Here is a 19,527-nt window from a genome sequence, read left to right on the forward strand (position 1 = left end):
GTCTTTTTATTTTTTGCATGGGGTTGTCAGTTTATTTTCAATCTATGAGTTTGACTGTCCCTCTGGTATCTTTCGTCCCTAAAGTGGTGTATTTTGATGATTGAGTGAATGATTCTTTTTGTTTAATTTGTTAATCATCAATACCTAACCTATCTTATACAAGCAGGCTACAATCTGGTAAATAGACAAAATCAATTTAACCTGGCTTAAATAATACTTATTTATTTAAATATTTGCACCCATATTGTACGGGTGAATGACGTGAATGCTAAAACAAATTTTATGTGTACAACAGTCATTAAACAAACTTAACACAAAAAACTTAATACAAAGTATACATTTTACAGTCATTTCCCTGTCATTCTAATCACTGCGTGACCTCTAACCGTAAATTCGATAGTTTTTGACAATATTCAAATGCACGATATGGAGTCCACATCATGATGTCCCAGAAGTCACGTGGAAGTTTTTCAAATTCGTTCGTCCTTCCAGCTTCCAAAGCTTTGATTACCATGGTGGCGCAATTATTTGTTATTAATGAATACTTTTCGGTTGTCTTGGCATGATGCCACCACGCGACAACTTTATCTTGATCCAATATACAATTTCTTAGTTTGACCTTGCGGTCAGCTTCCCTTCCTTCTAACACGACGTCATCATGGTATGATGGCATACAGTGGGGTTTGAGTGGATACATCTGAAAGAGTAATATATATATACAATTTTGCACGTGCAGTCAGATTTATATACATTGTATTTACCAAAGAGAGAGAGAGAGATTGTCTAGCGTCTAGCTCTTCCATCCATCTGTATAGGCAATTATAATGACTTAACCGTTCTTATTTGTAACGTTGTTGAGGTATTCAGTAGGTCTCTTTTTGAAAAAAAAAAACTTATTTTCATTCGCTCCAAAATATAATGAAATTGTGGAGGTATCGTTTCCAGTTAGTTATTTCGTAGTTTCGGTAGTCTTGATCGAACATTTTCGCTACTTGTTCATACCTTTGTTCTACAAATCCAATCACAAAACTAGGGGCGACCTTGGTTATCATGTCTGTACCATTAACTTCGATGATGAAACCATTTCAAATCTACTATCTATCTCTTTCCGTTTCTTATAATCAATAAACTCATCATAGATACCAGGATTAAAATTTCGTATTTGCGGCAAACGCGCGTTTCGTCTACGAAACCAGTATCGGTTAGGCCTAAAACATGGGGAATAATTGTATACGAACTTTTGAGATCGAAACTGGTTAAAGTTGTTTTTTCTGGATTTCTATTCAGTATGTGGTTTAAAAATTCCATAACGTTCATAATATAACGTTGTATCAATGGGCAAATATTTTTCATAATTACACCTTATGTAAGAATCCGGGTTTTTGATTGGTTAATAGCCAGTGTATTTTTCACCAATTTACTGTTATCAAATGAATATCGTTCATTTTTAACGCCGCCGGGGTATTTGCTAAAAGGATATGCCTTTTTTACCCTCTCTGCCGTGGTATTTGCCAAAAAATACTCTATCCGACTGGACGCTTGTAACGTCACGATCATCAATGCGTTTTAGTACATTAACATTCGGTGTAATTAAACAGATATATCATGTTATTGAGGGGTATTTGCGAAAAATACCAGTCTTGAGAATGAATTTCCCTCGCCTTACGGCTCGTGAAATTTAACATTCTCTCGACTGGTATTTTTCGCAAATACCCCTCCTTAACATGATATATCTGTTCAGTAGACCTATTGAACGATTTAATTAGATTTATTAAAGTTATAGATCAGTTTTACAAAAAAATATTACGACTAAAGTGAATCGCAAGTATATTGAATTCTTCAAAGTTTGTAACCCGGATTTGTTTTTACATCGCGATGACCTTGAGGTCATTCCGATGTATTGCTATCGCCTAGATTTCCATTATGTAAATTAGTTTTTGGTTTGTAACCGATCTATAAACATGATAAATACGCGCACATAAGAGTGCAAAATAACATTCCTTATCGTTTGATATAAATACGTCTCTTCAATGAATACTGATAAAAATATTTTTGTTTACAACATAAATTATTAATATAAAAATGTGTTGTAGTTAGATATATATGTATATTATAAACATGTCTAAATTGAAAACTACGTTCTTCAAACCTATGATTGCGTTGGATAAAAACCGCAATATATTTATATAAGTAAAAAAATCATTGATAATATCAATGCACACGTACCGAAAAATTGTGTTAAGGTGTCAGACCACCAATTACTCCCTCCAATTTAGAACGTTTTTAAAAGTAGTCCTACTCTGACATAAAATAGTGCTTTTGATGTCCTTGTTTACTTAAACTAACCAACAAATTTGCAGAAATGAAACTTTTTGGACGCACAGCTAGATTGGGCCGGGATGCCAGGCTATTTTGGTAGTACCTGTGTTTTCAAGATCAGAAATTTCTTATAAGGCTTTAAACATTGGTTGAAAATTGGCATGTAGAAAGGTGATACCTGTACAATTCAGGATATACCTGGTTTCCTTGAAGGTAAACTTAAGGTAAAATAATTAGAAAGCTGGGAAAATTGCTAAAGAACGTTTCGCGACAATTTCGGCAAGGACCGGTAACTCTGTAACTGTTTTTGCGGGAAAATATGAATGCCTACTCGTATTCAATCTTTTAGATTATTTTTTTACAGAAAAGTGTCCACCATGCACTTGCATTGCACTATTTTTAGAATAGTAGAATAGAATGCTATACAAATGGATGAAAATCATATAGATGTAACTGTTATTTTAATCAGTGTATAGTTATTACGGTGAAGTTGAATTTCCGGTCATTTTCATCATCCACGTACGAACTTGACTCAGAAAAAAATATATCTCTGTACATTAACCTCAGTTTCAGGTAAAGAGGTATGTGATTTTTTTCTGAGACAAGTGCTTTTGACCATCCACAAGAACTTGTGGTCATCCGATGGTCAGTACTTCAGTACTTTGATTTTCTCTATCAATTTATGAGTTTCGAACAGCGGTATACTACTGTTGCTTTTATTCATGACTTACCAATATATGAAATAGGTATAGCTGTTTCAATAATTGACATTGAAATCTTTCATACATATGTTATTATTCGATATTTTATCCCTAAAGAAGCGTTGTGTACGGTGTTTAGCTGACCACATAAATTCTTATGTACGGTGCATAGTTAAGTTGTTGTACACCGTACACAAAAACTTTATTTATATACTCGTTTATTACCCAAACAGTTTCAAGGAATGAGTAATCACAGGTTGGTTTATGATTGGTAACTATTACTGTTGCCCTGTATTAGGTTTCTTTCAGATAAAAGATGTAAATGTCTCAACAACTGTATCGAAATTGAAAGTGGGTGTTGACTTTCACAACTATTTGCGCATCAACAAGTTAATTGTTCTTATTTGAATATCAAAGTTGTTTTATGAATAGGAAAAAATTGATGCAAAAATTATTTGGGAGCAGGAATTTCAAATGTTGAGAAATGTACATTGAATATTGATAAAGCAAAACAAAGATCTTCGTTACCTTGTAAGGTCAAAATCGATCATGCCCGCTTGGTTAGTACCTATATCCGCTGTACGATGATACACGGTGCTTACGATCAACTTTAATCATAAGACAAAGATATTCGAATCACACATTTACATAAATTGTCTTTTTACGCATTTATTTAAGTAGAAAACAAGAATGTGTCCAAAGTACACGGATGGCCCACTCTCATTATCATTTTTCATATTCAATGGACCGTGAAATTGGGTAAAAAATCTAATTTGGCCTTAAAAGTAAAAAGATCAACCAATAGGTAACATGTGTACTAGGTTTAAAGTTGATTGGACTTTAACTTCATCAAAAACTACCTTGACCAAAAACTTTAACCTGAAACTCCAACTTTTAATTTCTATGTTCAGTGGACCATGAAAATGGGGTCAAAAATCTAATTTGGTTTAAAAATAAGAAAGATCATATTATAAGGAACATGTGTACTAAGTTTCAAGTTGATTGGACTTCAGCTTCATCAAAAACTACCTTGACCAAAAACTTTAACCTGAAACTCCAACTTTTAATTTCTATGTTCAGTGGACCATGAAAATGGGGTCAAAAATCTAATTTGGTTTAAAAATAAGAAAGATCATATTATAAGGAACATGTGTACTAAGTTTCAAGTTGATTGGACTTCAGCTTCATCAAAAACTACCTTGACCAAAAACTTTAACCTGAAACTCACACTTTTAACTTCTATGTTCAGTGGACCATGAAAATGGGGTCAAAAGTCTAATTTGGTTTAAAAACAAGAAAGCTCATATCATATAAGGAACATGTGTACTAAGTTTCAAGTTGATTGGACTTCAGCTTCATCAAAAACTACCATGACCAAAAACTTTAACCTGAAGTGGGACGAACGGTCGGACAGGCGAACGAACGAACGAACGGACGGACAGACAGACGAACGTACAGACGGAAGGACTCACAGACCAGAAAACATAATGCCCCTCTACTATCGAAGGTGGGGCATAAAAAGAACTGTAACGTGTAACCAGGCGTTTATATCTCAAACGTCCGTTCCAGTAAATACTTGGATCCAAGTTGTCCACAAACAATACGGTAATGCTAAAAACTACAACTATCTAAATTATGCACATTGAACTAAAATATACACACGGACTCTTTGTCGAAATAACGTAACAACGGACAATCATATATATATATATAAAAATATAATACAATAAACCAGCCTGTCCTCAAGATGGGACGATGTGTCACTTAGAGACAGTATAGCTGGTACAGCTTGTCCTCCGAATGGGACAGTCTGTCAATACAAGACAGAGCGGTCTGGTACAACTTGTCCTCCGAGTGGGACAACCTGTCACTACCAGACAGTGCGGGCTGGAACAACTTGTCCTCCGAGTGGGACAACCTGTCACTACCAGACAGTGCGGGCTGGTACAGCCTGTCCACCGAGTGGGACAGTCCGCCTTGTCAATCCGTTCAACTTGTACGTTTACTTTGTACCCGGTACAAATTGTCCTTTGAATATTAAGGCTCTTACTAGCGCTTAATATAACCAACGTACGCTCATCGACAGACAACCGACAGCCTCTAGTGCCGTTTCTCACTCTCTTATATACTCTTGGTCGATACTACTATTTCCTTGAAAGGGGTGTTCTCAATATGTTACCCTTATGGAACATAGAGAGTCTCTTATGATCACCCCTATAACTTTCGACCCGGCCACTAATTTCCCCGCCAAACGTCTAAATCTGTGTAACTCTTTCTCGGGCGTAAACCATACATTGTTACACTAAGATTCTACTTGATTTATAACCATAACGACCAATAAACATTACAGAACTAAAGTTGATTCTCAACGAAATGCTTATATAATTAATGACCAATGGATGTTAGCTGAGTCAACTGTGTTTAATAGTATACATACCACAGAAGTAGGGATAGACAGTAAAACTGTAGATATCTTAAATGGCGAAAAGCCAACTGTCTTAGCAACACTTTTACATCCACTCAGTTCCAACCATGTTGTCAGAGTCGATCGATCTTCATCACATGGCCACCAGCTAATGTGGGTACCGTTTGGTAATGTAAGTGAGGCGTGCCCAAGCGCTGACCCTAAAGGATCCCATTCGTAAAACCGCACTACCATTTCCACTCACCTTAAAGTTCAATGGATGTTTTTTGTTTTTAAATATTATGTAGAAATTAACATTAAATATATCCACTTTCTTTTAAAACAAATATTTAATTAGTATTTTTCAGCAGGTCTTTAAAGGAAGAAAAATCAATGTTTGTAAACAAAAAACTAATCATGTTATCATGGTTATATCATCGGCATCTTCAACGTTCAATCATAGTAGACATTTTTTTTATCATGCATTTGATGTGAAATGGGACACCCAAATTTCACCCAGACGTATATATCTACTTAACATTTTTTTAGGGATTGACCAGATCCGAACTCAAACCTGCAGCTTTATACTTTATACTTATTAGCTACAACAGATATAAGCATATCATATATATTGACATCGAAAGTTCAATCATAGCAGACATTTTTTTATCATGCATTTAAGGTGAAATGGGACACCCAAATTACACACAGACGTATACATATATATATATTATTTAGTTAACATTTTTTAAGGGATTGACCACATCCGAATTCAAACCTGCAGCTTTATACTTTATACTTATTACCCGCTACAACAGATATAAGCATATCACATATATTGAAATCGAAAGTTCAATAAAACAAAATCATGATCTGAACTATCATTGTTGTCTTTTTGGCTGTTCAAACCATCTTTAACACGAATCTATTGTCGGTTTCATATTGACCATTTTATTCTACGGTCTGAAACATTTAAAACTATTTACATGATATGCAATGCATCACAAAATAACCAGCTAAAAAGAAAAAGATATATAAACCCTGTCAGTCATTTTCCGCTCACTTCTTTGTTCGACGCAGAGCCTTTTCGTGTTAATTTATAGATGTGTTTCTCTCTACAAAGACTACATACCTTTAGCTATGTTATCATTCCAAGCTTAACTGCTTTGTTTCTATGGAGGGTGATTTCGTAATCATTTGAAAATTCTTTATATCTATTTTTAGACCGTAAAAGTTCCAATTTTTATAATGACCTATTTGTTTCTGTTATAAATAAACTTGTACCCGTTTCATCTGGGACTTTTAAAAAAAGATTAATTTGTTTATTATGTTAAGAAAACTGATAGATTTCCTACTATAATGATCCGTGCACGATTATGTTCCGGGAAGTTTCTACACAGGGACTCGTCTCCGTAACATTTTTACCCCCATGCCTTAACTTTAAGGTATAAATGTGCTTTTTTTTTTAAAAGTTTGCAGGAAGTAATAATATAATATAAGGGATGTTCGTAGCTAGATTTAAAAATCTTTGAATATTCTAGGAGGGGGGTCTTCTATATGTTTGAAAAATCTTCTGTTTCAATAAGTCAAATTGAATTTTGAAGAAATTATTTTAACTAGCGGTATGCACAACATGCACTTTACATAAACCCTTCTTTTGTATTTGAAATATTTAATGCATTTCAGCACTTGAACGACAAAAAACTTGACATTATTTCTTGCGAGGTTTTACATATCATGCATATGCTCTGATAATTTTGCAAATGCTGCAGTATATTTGAACTGTCTGGCTGTTTGAATGTGTGAAGGTTGGTTCCCTACGTAAAACGTTCAGTATATGTATGGAACGCCATGACTGCCTTATGTTAATGATCAGCATTATATGCAGTGCTCACACCATTATATTAAGTGCTCACAACATTATATTAAGTGCTCACAACATTATATGCAGTGCTCACACCATTATATTAAGTGCTCACAACATTATATTAAGGGCTCACAACATTATATTAAGTGCTCACAGCATTATATGCAGTGCTCACACCATTATATTAAGTGCTCACAACATTATATTAAGGGCTCACAACATTATATTAAGTGCTCACAACATTATATGCAGTGCTCACACCATTATATTAAGTGCTCACAACATTATATTAAGGGCTCACAACATTATATTAAGTGCTCACACCATTATATGAAGTGCTCACAACATTATACGTTTTTTGTTGTATGATGAGATTGTTGTATGATGAGATTGATGTATGATGAGATCATTCGGTAAACATCGTTTTTTAGCGGAAATTACCGAATCCATAATTTGTAAATTACGGTAATGCCCAGCAAACAAATTTAAACAGTTATTAATGTTTGGTGCAAAAAAACTAGTTTGTGAATTTAAATTCTTTTAAGAATATAATTCGGACTACGCCGCATTTTTGCGCCTGTCCCAAGTGAGGAGCCTCTGGTCTTTGTTTTTCTTATATTATTTTAATTTTAGTTTCTTGTGTACAATTTGGAAATTAGTATGGCGTTCATTATCACTGAACTAATATATATTCGTTTATGGGCCAGCTGAAGGACGACTCCGGGTTCGGGAATTTCTCGTTACATTGAAGAACTGTTGGTGACCTTCTGCCGTTGTTTTTTCTATGGAGTCGGGTTGTTGTCTCTTTGATACATTCCCCATTTCCATTCTCGATTTTATGCTAGTATACATAAAAGTCAAATTCGTTTCGACAATTTTCCATTTTTTTCCCCGTGAGTGATCCCTATCCATGAGAAAGAAGCCCCACAGAAACAATCAAGATCCGCCGTCAAAAGTAACTTTCCAGATAACGAAAAAAATATTCAGATATGAAATTTTCAACCTTTTAGATTGATCCTAACATGGGATATGGAAAAAAATTGGTAGCAAAAATAACAGAAATCCTCAGACTATAGACAAGCTTGTATGTGAGAAGAATTAGAACGCCAATCACAACAACGAGAAGAATTCACAGTAAAACAATACTAGAAGTTCTCCATTAATATAATTATATTACAATTATATATTGACATAATAATGAGTATCTTTTTTTTGGTGCTTCCGTTACAAAATAAATTGTGTGGACTTTAAATAAAATCAAAGAAGTGCTCAGCAACAAATAGCATTCCTCTTTTTTGTGTTGTTGCTATCATCTGGACCTAAACACAAATTTGAATCTTTTTTCGAGGTCCATTGTTATCAAAGAAGTGCGATCTAAAAGACATTATTCTTCTATGACTTGTAGTTGATTATATTTTTTATCTTAATGTACCTTAACCAGAATTAATTTAGGTCAAGTAGTTATCAAAGGTACCAGGATTATAATTTAGTACGCCAAATGCTTGTTTCGTCTACATAAGACTCATCAGTGACGCTCATATCAAAATATTTATACATCCAAACAAGTACAAAGTTGAAGAGCATTGAAAATGACTCCTTTTTCATGGACAATCGTTACTATCCAATAATAGTAAATCATTCTATTTTACTCACAGTTTGTTTCAATCTTTACCTAAATGCAAAACTTAGATGCATGTTTTTTTTATTAGTTGTTAGTGGCTTTGATCTAGCTGTCAGTAATTGCGAGTACTCTCAGATCAGTACTTATAGTGTCTTTTTGTTGTTGGGATATAGAAGTAGCCGCCCACGTCTACTCTATTTTCTGGTAGATGGATTTATATTTGTACCCATCTGATGAGTTAAGCCTTTGACAACTGATTTTCATAGTTCGTTCTTATGTTGTTCTGTTACGCCACTGTCCCAGGTTAGAGGGAGGGTTGGTATCCTGTATATGTGGCTGTCCCAAGTCAGGAGGTGCCTTTATTTCAGTGGTTGTCGTTTGTTAATGTGTTATATACATGTTAGTTTTTCGATCGTTTGTTTGTACATAAATTAGGAATGTTTTACGTTTATCATTTCGGGGCCTTCTATAGCTGCATGACTATGCAGTATGGGCTTTGCTCATTGTTGAAGGCCGTACTGTGGCCGTTTAGTTGTTAATTTCTGTGATGTCATTTTGTCTCTTGTGGAAAGTTGTTTCATTATCAAGCATACCACTTTTTTATATATATTAACCGTGCAAAATGACGAACAAACGTAGTAAACGTTTTGCATCCCCACAAACTCAGTTTTCATAAGAGATGATAACTTTAAATGAAAATAATGTTAAACTGGGTTTTGAAAGGGTAAAATTTATGGATTTTTTTGAAAAAAAGTGTGTTTCCAGTTTTTGGAGAAAAAAATAATTTGTTTTTGATTCTTAGAAAAAAAATTTGGTTGATTCACCCCTAGCTGCCAATATATGTAATGCTAAAATTGAATTAAAAAAAATATTTTCAACTTGTCGCGAAAAAAATAAAAATCAATAGCCCCCCCCCCCCCTCCCCCCAAAAAAAAATTAAATGGTTGCTGTCTAAAGTTATGTTAAACACCTACAATGAAATGCTTTAAACTGCATTTTCCATATCTGTTAGATACTTATTCATGTGAAATGACAAATTCTGAAAATGGATGCCAAAAATGACTCAATCATGACACTCAATCATGACATATATAAGCTAGCGTAATATGACGCTTATGTGTTGTAGAAAGCTGACTGTTTTATTTAAAAGGTAATTAAGCTTTTTTTAAACTGAGTACGGACTATAAAGTGGCACCTTGCTAAAGTTCTTCGGTATGAAATGAACTCGAGGAATATGTCATACAAATTTCCCTTCGATATTTCATTAAATAAACTTTTTATTATTTCACTTACATTTTGCCATTCGTATTTCTTACGAAGAACAGAACTACTTTAATCATTCACTTCTTAGTTTCATCTTTTCCTTACTTATTTCAATCAGTTTTAAATATTGTATACTGCCTTATGATCACATGACTTTAATAACTGTTTAAATGTGTTTGCTTGTTGTATGATGAGATTTTTGATGTATGGATTCGGTAATTTCCGCTAAAAAACGATGTTTACCGAATGATCTCATCATACATCAATCTCATCATACAACAATCTCATCATACAACAAAAAACGTATAATGTTGTGAGCACTTCATATAATGGTGTGAGCACTTAATATAATGTTGTGAGCCCTTAATATAATGTTGTGAGCACTTAATATAATGGTGTGAGCACTGCATATAATGTTGTGAGCACTTAATATAATGTTGTGAGCCCTTAATATAATGTTGTGAGCACTTAATATAATGGTGTGAGCACTGCATATAATGTTGTGAGCACTTAATATAATGTTGTGAGCACTTAATATAATGGTGTGAGCACTGCATATAATGCTGATCATTAACATAAGGCAGTCATGGCGTTCCATAATACATGCCGCAACGACTCTGTAGCAGATTCGCCGAATATAGTAACAATGGAAATTTGAGGCCCCAAATACATTTGTATGAATATCGATGAAAAAAGTAGGAGTTACAGAGGCCACAAACGTCATAATTTCCTTTAAATGTTACCCTTAAATCGAAATCGAAAATTGGTATAAGGGACGACCATTTGATATTCTGCGGGGGGTGGGGGGGGGTGGGGGTGGGGGCAGGAGGATTTGTTTTTGATCGGTTATATATTTTTGTAAACTAAGAAGACAGATAATTCATTTTCTGCACTATTGAAGCAAGATTTTTCATTTTCATTAAAGCAAGGGACTGATTATTCATTTTCACAACTATATTTATGATATTCGAAAACATACAATTTTTAAACGATTTGTTTATTATATATAATACATGTATAGTCAAGTCATTATGTACTCCACTGCACCTACGATTTTGGTTAGTTTTTTGTTGTTGCTTAGTTTTTAGTTTCTCTGTTGTGTTTTGTGTACTATCGTTTGTCTGTTTGTCTTTTCTTTTATGCGTTGCGTTGTCAGTTTATTTTGTTCTTATTAGTTTGAATGTCCCTCTGGTTCCTTTCCATGCGCGTAGCTACGTTTACGTCAAAACGCCCGGGCGTACACTTGAATTTGTTAAAAAAAAATATTTTCATATAAATAAAAATAAAAGAATTGGTTAACAGTACATCAACCTTCTTATTCTTTCTTCAATGACTTGTAATTACGAATAAAATTGACGAAAATTAGTTTCATATTATTTCTGTCAAATTCATTCTTAAACGCGAATTCTATACTCTCTCTCCTTTATTTTTTTAAAGCAATTCATTATGAGCTAAGATTCGATATGTGGTTTTCAGTTTTTGTCGAGCCATTGACATTTATGTCGCGAAAGCGAACTACAATGTATTTTGATCGTAAATTTCGTCGGCAGTGCCAATGTTATAACTATGTACATGCAGGTTCATTACGTTGTTTTAGTTTTAAGATATAAATAACTTTGTCAAACATTTGTGAAATTTTACGGTAGCTGGACAAAAACTGTTTATGCTCAAACGAGTATCCAGAGCAAATGACGAAATTGTATATGATGAGTTTTCCCGTATTTTATATATATATATTTTTTTTGCATTTACAGTCTAACGTTAAATTTTGAACAGATATATCATGTTAAGGAGGGATATTTGCGAAAAATACCAGTCGAGAGAATGTTAAATTTCACGAGCCGTAAGGCGAGGGAAATTCATTCTCAAGACTGGTATTTTTCGCAAATACCCCTCAATAACATGATATATCTGTTTAATTACACCGAATGTTAATGTACTAAAACGCATTGATGATCGTGACGTTACAAGCGTCCAGTCGGATAGAGTATTTTTTGGCAAATACCACGGCAGAGAGGGTAAAAAAGGCATATCCTTTTAGCAAATACCCCGGCGGCGTTAAAAATGAACGATATTCATTTGATAACAGTAAATTGGTGAAAAATACACTGGCTATTAACCAATCAAAAACCCGGATTCTTCATAATTACATATCAATGACTTTGTTAAACCTTCGTCGAATTCACTTAAACTTCCTTGACGTGTTTTTTTTTCATGGTTAATTTCAGAAACCATTTTTTTCGTTCCTTTTTTAGTTTTTGAGCGATTTAAGTCAGACGATATGGTCACCGTTTAGTAACATATTGCAGTGTTTCAAATACTTGTAAGATCTAGTTACGTTGCTACATCAGACAGACAAATGCAGAAGCCATCGCTATGCTAGGTTCAATTTTAGATGAAAACATTATACGAAAGAAGTCGAGAACACTTTTCTGCGATTGATCCATCTTGTTTTCATAAAGTAAAATAATCCTAAATGAAAGACCACGCATACTGCTTCGGTAATGATTGAAGGTTATCCACGGCTCCCTTTAATCATAGTTTAAGGTAACTAGTTTGGACGTTTACTCGAAATTAAACCAATGACCATCATTAGATTCATTCTAAATAGATTTTAAACACAAAAATAGATTAAACATAAAAAATAAATTATATTGAATCTAAAAAATGTTGTTATTGATGAGTTTTGACAGGAATTTTATGACATTCTCTATTACTCTACAACTTCCGGAGGCTTGTCCTTGCTAATCAACTTCCAGCATTTTGTTTGGGCCTAGAACCGCTTGGGCATTCAGACCCCTTACCGAGGTTCGGGCGTACACGTAAAAATGACTAGCTACGCCACTGCTTTCGACCCTCTTTTATGATATAGGTTTGTACAAATATACTAGACAACACAAATAATGCATCCCATCTTATCCTATAAATTAAAGGAGATACAAAATTTATCTTTGTTTTTGTGTAGCGGAATCGGTTTTTATATATTAAAAATTATATGTAGGATGGCTTATTTCAATTTACAATTCATTTTCATTGTTATTATTTTGCTTACATGTTCGTATCCAGGGTAAACTAAAAAGTGTAGTTGACTTCTATTGGTTAATCAGTAAGGATTCTCGGTGTTTTACATAAGATAAATGATTAAAAGCTTTTCTTTTCTTCTCGGTAGTAATCAATAGTTGTTTAGAATAAAATATTTTCGAGTGCACCTTTATATACAAGTTTGTATCGAAGTACGCGGTTGGTTAAAGTTGTTATTTCTTTACCTGTAATTAGTATATAAAGCAGATATTTTATTAATTCGACCGCTTGATCGTATAAAGCCAAGGTCTGTATAAGACATAATCGACATTTGGTTTGAATAAAACCGCCGTTGTCTTTATTATTAAGGGCTTACGGGTGTATTATACCCCGATGTCTGAATAAGACACTGCAACTTGGTTTGAATAAAACCGATATGCTTTATTTCTCAGGGTGATTCTTTATTGCTTTATTTGGTCCGGTTTTAGTCCATAGCGTGTTCTAGTAAGAATTGAGTAAAGTATCTTTTATATTTTGGGAGGTTGAATTTAATATTTAATGAGATTACGATAGAGTTTAATAGTTTAGGGTATTTACGGTAAAATTCCATTTGTTTAGAAGCCGAAACTTAATATTCGTTTTACAATTTTGATAAGAGCTTTTACATTATTTTACAATGTAATATTTTATGTGACTTTGATACTTTGTATTGTTATTGCAATATTGTTTACATCTGTTGATATTTTGAGAGACCTTATTTAATTATGTAAACTTACTTATCTCGATCTCTGCAGCCAAGGAGACTCAGGGTCCAGTGGTTCGAACCTTTACATAAGGTTAACAGACTTTTATACAATTTATAGTCGGAAATATCAAGTAGACTTGTGTTTCGGGAATTAATTATTTCCGAGCCATAAGATCAATTACGCTTGATTTAATATAATTGTCCGATTACAGGTGTTTCAATTTGTAGTTAACTTAGGGATATTGAGGTCAATGTCAAGTATTGATTTGTCGGCGTACTTATAGGTAAAGGTGGGTTCGAAGAGTAGACACACGTATTCACGGTATTGTTGATTTATACACACGATAAAATGGAACTCGTCATTACAATGTAGAAATACCTATAGCTTTAGAGGCTGAGTTAACATTATAGCTGACTTTAACAAATAAAACACACAGATAATAAAATAAAGATATTTTATACATAGAAAAATACTGAGGTCAAACCGTCTCCTGTTACATTTGCTACAAATTATTAGACAAGTCTTTGATTATCACAAATAAAACGAACGAAAAACAATTTCAAATTCCTGAGATGGTGCAGTCATTTCCTAAATATATAGAAGATGGTGGAATACAAATGGTGTTACAGATACCTAAACCTCTCCCGATCAGTCATTTGTACACTTTTTATGTGTTTGTTTTACTGAATTGAGACTCGTTTCTTTTTTCAAGTAAAACCATCACGAAGAATGACGAATCTCGTAATTGTATTAAAAACACGGTGTTACTGTTATACTTGTTATGTGTAGACGGTCTAGCACGGTGTTACTGTTATACTTGTTATGTGTAGACGGTCTAGCACGGTGTTACTGTTATACTTGTTATGTGTAGACGGTCTAGTACCGTCCAGACTAACGTCGTATTAAAAACACGGTGTTACTGTTATACTTGTTATGTGTAGACGGTTTAGTACCGTCCAGACTAACGTCGTCATTAAAAACACGGTGTTACTGTTATACTTGTTATGTGTAGACGGTCTAGTACCGTCCAGACTAACGTCGTCATTGAAAACACGGTGTTACTGTTATACTTGTTATGTGTAGACGGTCTAGTACCGTCCAGACTAACGTCGTCATTGAAAACACGGTGTTACTGTTATACTTGTTATGTGTAGACGGTCTAGTACCGTCCAGACTAACGTCGTCATTGAAAACACGGTGTTACTGTTATACTTGTTATGTGTAGACGGTCTAGTACCGTCCAGACTAACGTCGTCATTAAAAACACGGTGTTACTGTTATACTTGTTATATGTAGACGGTCTAGTACCGTCCAGACTAACGTCGTCATTAAAAACACGGTGTTACTGTTAAATTTGTTATGTGTAGACGGTCTAGTACCGTCCAGACTAACGTCGTATTAAAAACATGGTGTTACTGTTAAACTTGTTATGTGTAGACGGTCTAGTACCGTCCAGACTAACGTCGTCATTAACGCTGGTGTTAGTAACCTGAATAGACTAAACAAATAAAATACTGTTATAACATTAATCTAAATAAACTTGTATGCAACATGTTTCTGATGTATAATGAATTATAGTTCACATGCGAATAAAGCTGTTATATATTTTAAGAGATTTGTGAGTAATGGATTGAAAATTAACAATTAAAGATTTTTTTTTATACAACTTTTATGTAAAACTGAACATAGCAGAGTCACAAATCTGACAATTTTAAAACAGCTCTAATTGTCATTTCTATCTACTATGTTAAGCACTTGGCAGTTTTTACCAAAATTGTGAGAAAACTCGTTACAGGCGATATTTCCATTAATTGACTTTTTGTTCCAACGTCAGTGTTTTGCCTATTACATAGAAACACTAATATACAATAGTTTCAAGTTCATAGATTCAGCATAAACATTTAAACAGAAGCCGAAGATGTCAAACGGATATTCAAACTAACAACGTGAAGATAAACTGACAAAGACATAGCAAAACTAGAGGCTCTAAAGAGCCTGTGTCGCTCACCTTGGTCTATGTGAATATTAAAGGAAGCAGATGGATTCATGACAAAATTGTGTTTTGGTGATGGTGATGTGTTTGTACATCTTACTTTACTGAACATTCTTGCTGCTTAAAATTATCTCTATCTATAATGAACTTGGCCCATTAGTTTCAGTGGAAAATGTTAGTAAAAATTTACAAATTTTATGAAAATTGTTAAAAATTGACTATAAAGAACAATAACTCCTAAGGGGGTCAATTGACCATTTCGGTCATGTTGACTAATTTGTAAATCTTACTTTGCTGAACATTATTGTTGTTTACAGTTTATCTCTATCAATAATAATTTTATTTATTCAAGATAATGACCAAAAACAGCAAAATTTCCTTAAAACTAACAATTCAGGGTCAGCAACCCAACAACGGGTTGTCCGATTCATCTAAAAATTTCAGAGCAGATAAATGTTGACCTGATAAACAATTTTACCCCATGTCAGATTTGCTCTAAATGCTTTGGGTTTTGAGTTATAAGCCAAAAACTGCATTTTACCCCATGTTCTATTTTTAGCCATAGCGGCCATCTTGGTTGGATGGCCGGGTCACCGGACACATTTTTCAAACTACTAACCCAAAAGATGATTGTGGCCAAGTTTGGATTAATTTGGCCCAGTAGTTTCAGAGGAGAAGATTTTTGTAAAAGATTACTAAGATTTACGAAAAATGGTTAAAAATTGACTATAAAGGGCAATAACTCCTAAAGGGGTCAACTGACCATTTCAGTCATGTTGACTTATTTGTAAATCTTACTTTGGTGAACATTATTGCTGTTTACAGTTTATCTCTGTCTATAATAATATTCATGATAACCAAAAAAAGAAAAATTTCCTTAATATTACTAATTCAGGGCCAGCAACCCAACAACGGGTTGTCCGGTTCATCTGAAAATTTCAGGGCAGATAGATCTTGAACTGATAAACAATTTTACCCCGTGTCAGATTTGCTCTAAATGCTTTGATTTTTGTCGAGCCTGCAACTTTTGTTGCAGAAAGCTCGACATAGGGATAGTGATCCGGCGGCGGCGGCGGCTACGGCGGCTACGGCGGCGGTGTTAGCTAACTTCTTAAAAGCTTTATATTTTAGAAGGTGGAAGACCTGGATGCTTCATACTTTGTATATAGATGCCTCATGTTACGAAGTTTCCGTCAGTCACATGTCCAATGTCCTTGACCTCATTTTCATGGTTCAGTGACCACTTGAAAAAAAAGTTCAGATTTTTTGTAATGTTGAATTCTCTCTTATTATAAGTAATAGGATAACTATATTTGTGATGTGCGTACCTTGAAAGGTCCTCACGTCTGTCAGACAGTTTTCACTTGACCTCGACCTCATTTCATGGATCAGTGAACAAGGTTAAGTTTTGGTGGTCAAGTCCATATCTCAGATACTACAAGCAATAGGGCTAGTATATTCGGTGTATGGAAGGACTGTAAGGTGTACATGTCCAACTGGCAGGTGTCATCTGACCTTGACCTCATTTTCATGGTTCAGTGGTTATAGTTAAATTTTTGTGTTTTGGTCTCTTTTTCTCATACTATATGCAATAGGTCTACTATATTTGTTGTATGGAATGATTGTAAGGTGTACCTATCTAACGGGCAGATGTCATGTGACCTTGACCTCATTTTCATGGTTCAGTGGTCAAAGTTAAGTTTTTGAGTTTTGGTCTTTTTATCTAATACTATATGCCATAGGTCATCTATATTTGATGTATGGAAATATTTTATGATCTTTATGTCAGTTGCGCAGGTTTTATTTGACCGTGACCTCATTTTCACGGTTCATTGCACAGTGTTAAGTTTTTGTGTTTTGGTCTATTTTTCTTAAACTATAAGTAATGGGTCAACTATATATGTTGTATAGAAGCATTGTTAGCTGTACATGTCTGCCTGGCATGGTTCATCTGACCTTGACCTCATTTTCAAGGTTCATTGGTCTTTGTTTAGTTATCTTGGTTAATGTTAAGTTTATGTGACAGTTGTAATAAAGCTTAGCTTTATACTTAGGACTATCAACATAATATCAATGATTAGTATAGAAGGCGAGACATTTCAGCGTGTGCACTCTTGTTGAGTTATAAGCCAAAAACTGCATTTTACCCCTATGTCCTATATTTAGCCGTGGCAACCATCTTGGTTGGATGGCCGGGTCACCGGACACATTTTTTAAACTACATACCCCAAAGATGATTGTGTCCAAGTTTGGATTAATTTAGCCCAGTAGTTTCAGAGGAGAAGATTTTTGTAAAAGATTACTAAGATTTACGAAAAATGGTTAAAAATTGACTATAAAGGGCAATAACTCCTTAAGGGGTCAACTGACCATTTCGGTCATGTTGACTTATTTGTAAATCTTACTTTGCTGAACATTATTGCTGTTTACAGTTTATCTCTATCTATAATAATATTCAAGATAATAACCAAAAACAGCAAAATTTCCATAAAATTACCAATTCAGGGGCAGCAACCCATCAACGGGTTGTCCGATTCATCTGAAAATTTCTGGGCAGATAGATCTTGACCTGATAAACAATTTTACCCCTGTCAGATTTGCTCTAAATGCTTTGGTTTTTGAGTTATAAGCCAAAAACTGCATTTTACCCCTATGTTCTATTTTTAGCCATGGCGGCCATCTTGGTTGGTTGGCGGGGTCACCGGACACATTTTTTAAACTAGATACCCCAATGATGATTGTGGCCAAGTTTGATTAAATTTGGCTTAGTAGTTTCAGAGGAGAAGATTTTTGTAAAAGTTAACGACGACGGACGCAGGACGACGACGGACGACGGACGCCGGACGCAAAGTGATGGGAAAAGCTCACTTGGCCCTTCGGGCCAGGTGAGCTAAAAAGAAAAACGACGAAACGGTCTACAATAGACGAGAGGGAAAACTAAAGACTGAGCTACGCAAATCAAATCAAAACCAGGATTGATGTGCCAGGTGCTTTATCTTAGCGTAAGCAGATCTTGTTCTATATGTGGCAAATGCATGTTCAAATTAAGGGATACGTCTCAATATGTGTGGTGCGAGAAAAAGACGACGGGCTTTTGGTTTTGAAATATTTTAAAGGTTATTTTGAGTTCAAAATTCAAGCTCTGGGAATCATATCAACTAAGATATATATACACCATATACAGGCGTGGTTGGAATGTTGCTGGCAGGCTGAACTCATTTCTTTCTCGAAGACCCTTATTATCAATATATAGATGTAAGTCAAGATGCAAATCAGACTTAATTGTATTAGTGGGATCCTTCATTATTTTAAATTTTCAAAACCAAAGGAAGAGCGTTTTCGTTCTTTTTCGGATTGTCTATTTTATTCATCATTTTACGTATGTTTTCAAATAGCGTCCCTGCTAGTACATTTTGTATATCTATTTACAATGTAACGAAATAAACCAAGTCGGAAAGTTGGCAGTTGTTATAATCAAGAGGTTCGTTTCTATGTATGACCATGTACGTTGCTTTGGCGTTGTTGATTTCCGTTGTTTTCCTCTTGTAGGTGATGTGTTTTAAACCCGAATTTGTTGTCTCTCAATCGATTT

The 19,527-nt window shown here is 34.4% G+C and overlaps 1 long non-coding RNA gene across 2 annotated transcripts; it reads right to left on the reverse strand.

The window, feature by feature from the left end:
• Window positions 1-206: 206 nt before the first annotated feature.
• On the reverse strand, window positions 207-6,634 carry LOC143048439 (uncharacterized). Of its 2 annotated transcripts, none has more exons than XR_012969830.1 (3): window positions 6,557-6,634; window positions 5,458-5,689; window positions 207-697 (listed from the first exon to the last, which is right to left on the reverse strand). It is a non-coding gene; the product is annotated as an uncharacterized LOC143048439 (long non-coding RNA). The 2 variants fall into 2 exon arrangements; XR_012969831.1 differs by lacking the exon at window positions 6,557-6,634 and adding an exon at window positions 6,488-6,507.
• Between the last annotated feature and the right edge of the window lie 12,893 nt (window positions 6,635-19,527).

Source organism: Mytilus galloprovincialis, chromosome 10 (genome assembly GCF_965363235.1).
Source record: "Mytilus galloprovincialis chromosome 10, xbMytGall1.hap1.1, whole genome shotgun sequence".
NCBI lineage: Eukaryota > Metazoa > Mollusca > Bivalvia > Mytilida > Mytilidae > Mytilus > Mytilus galloprovincialis.